The sequence below is a fragment of the Urocitellus parryii genome, chromosome 7 (assembly GCF_045843805.1).
Source record: "Urocitellus parryii isolate mUroPar1 chromosome 7, mUroPar1.hap1, whole genome shotgun sequence".
Lineage (NCBI taxonomy): Eukaryota > Metazoa > Chordata > Mammalia > Rodentia > Sciuridae > Urocitellus > Urocitellus parryii.
The window spans coordinates 138,730,058-138,732,778 of NC_135537.1; positions in this window are offsets into that span (position 1 = coordinate 138,730,058).

Here is a 2,721-nt window from a genome sequence, read left to right on the forward strand (position 1 = left end):
AATATGGCCAAATGTTTGGCTTGGTGATCTTTTGGAGAAAGTATCTTTGAATATTTGTCACAAATGAGTTAAATCTTTATGCTTAGGGAGTAAGAGGTGTATGTCCTCAACAGCCCGTGAGCAGTCACATCAAATAATCATACACACTGTGGGTGCTTATTAAAGATAGGATTAAACTAGATGCTGTAGTCCAAGCCTATGATCCCAGCATCTCAGGAGGCTGAGGCAGGAGGATTGAGATTTCAAAGTCAGCGTCAGCAACTAAGGGAGACCCTAAGCACTGTGAGACCCTGTCTCAAAATGTAAAGAGGACTGGGGATGTTGCTCAGTAGTTAAGTTTCCCCCAGAGTCAATCCCTAGTACCCCTTGCCCCCAAAATTGGATTAATCATTGATGATGGGTTTAAAGGGTTTCCAGAAATTGTGAAATACTGATTCAAAGGGAGCATAAAAGGGATCATATATATAAAGATCTAGAAACTGGACTGTTGTACAAAGAACATCATATTTGTCTAGGTATGGATATGTGTGGACTTAAGAAAATAAGGATGTTAGGGGACTTTTTAGAGCAAAAGAGAAATTTGGTGTTAAATGTCATGTCTTTAAAATATTAGTGTAGATATCTAATTTCTTCTTTTTTATGTAATACATGCTCAGGATAGGTAATATAGGAAATAACAAAAAAGTAGATTAAACATTAATGTATATTTTTGCCATTCTTCTCAAAACATGTATACAGAAACACAAAATGTGTACATCTGTATACCTAAAAGGTTGACTTTTAGGTCAACCTTTTTGAGACCTGTTGGTAATATTTTAAAATAAGGACAAATTTTGCCTATTACTTATGCAGTATTCTATGTTAGACTTAAAACAGAACATAGAGTTACTGCATAGAAATAGCACTATGTCAACCCAGAGGTAAAGGCAATTCCTCTAAGAGGATCCACCTTCAGCATGCATGAGTTTAGATTTAAGTATGTTTAATTTATGTGTGAGGGTAGGGATTGAACCCAGGGCCTAGTGCAAGCACTCTTCCACTGAGCTACATCCCTAGTCCATTTTATATTTTATTTTGAGACAGGGTCTCATTAAGTTGTTGAGGCTAGCCTCATACTTGGGATTTTCCTGCCTTTGCCTCCTGAATTGCTGGAATTATAGGTATGCACTACTGCACACTGATTCTGTAGGTATATACCATCTAAGTATGCTTCAATTTTTTGTCAATAATAAAGGTACTACCAGCCAGGTGTGACTCAGGAGGCTGAGCAGGAGGAGTATCTCAAATTATGAGGCCAACCTCATTAATTTAGGAACCCCCTGTCTCAAAACAAAAAAATAAAAAAGGATGTTAAAGCACCCCTTGAATTCAATCCCCAGTATGACAAAAAAAAAAAAAAAAAAACCCTGCCAAAATCTTGTTTTAATATGTTGAATGTTGGGTTCCTTTAGAGTAGAGTGTTCCTATCAGCTCACGTTTTATGACCCTGGCCTTCAGGTTACATTTTATTCCTCTCGAAGATGTGAAGAGAGAAAATGCCTCTACTAGAAAAAAATGCAAAAAAATAATCCAAAGTTTGGGGTGGAGGAGGCTAAGAATTTGGAGCTCTGCTGCCACCCATGTTCTGAAGAAAAACAAAGTGAAAAGATGGGAGGGGGCGCGGGGAGCCAACAAGAACTGAGATTCAAAAAGATCCCTGCTGTTGGGGCTAGGATTGTGGCTCAGTGGCAGAGTGCTTGCCTCACATGTGTGAGGTACTGGGTTTGATCCTTAGCACCACATAAAAATAAATAAGTAAAAGGTACTGTGTCCATCTACAACTAAAAAGATTAAGGGAAAAAAAAAAGATCCCTGCTGGGCTGGGTGTGTAACTCAGTGGCAGAGCAACTGCTTAACGTGCGAGGTTCTGGGTTCATTTTCCTATACTGCAAAAAGGAAAAATAGTGGTAAAGAATCCTCCAGAAGTACAGGAGGAAAACTAGCAGGAATAATGCACATCCATCTGGCCTTTGGTCAATGGAATGTTTTTAGTGTTTCTATGGTTGGCCTGATTCACTTGATTTGAATCCTGGACTAGTAAGCACTAAGTATTTTTTTTTTTTTTATTTTTTGTAGTTCTAGTTGGACATAATACCTTTACTTTATGTATTTATTTTTATGTGGTGCTGAGGATTGAACCCAGTACCTCATGTGTGAGGCAATTGCTTTACCACTGAGCTACAGCCACAGCCCCTAACATTATCTTTCAAAAAATCTTTTCCCTGTGGTGCCGGAGATCAAACCCAGGGCTTTATGGCATGCTTAGCAGGCATTCTGCCATGGAGGCAGGAATATTGCAATTTAGAGGCAACCTGGGCAACATAGTGACATCCTCTCTCAAAATATAAGGCTGGAGATGTAGCATAGTAGTAGGGTACTTGCCTATCATGTGCAAGCCCCTGGGTTTCAATCTCTGATACTGGGGAAAAAAAAAAAAACCAAACATCCTTTATTACCAGAAGGCTTTGACTCCATCTTTTGTTGGCTATCAGGGCTGACTGGGTACTTCATCAAACAGGAATTTTATCAAATTATAACATCCTAAGTGTGGTAGGTCCTATGGAATAGACTGCCCTTGTGAATCTTACATTCTGAAAGATGGGACAAAACCCATATCTTTAATCTGCCCCCCTCCAGCCTCTGGTGGCTTTACAAAAGTAAATGTTTGGCCTGTTTCAGGGC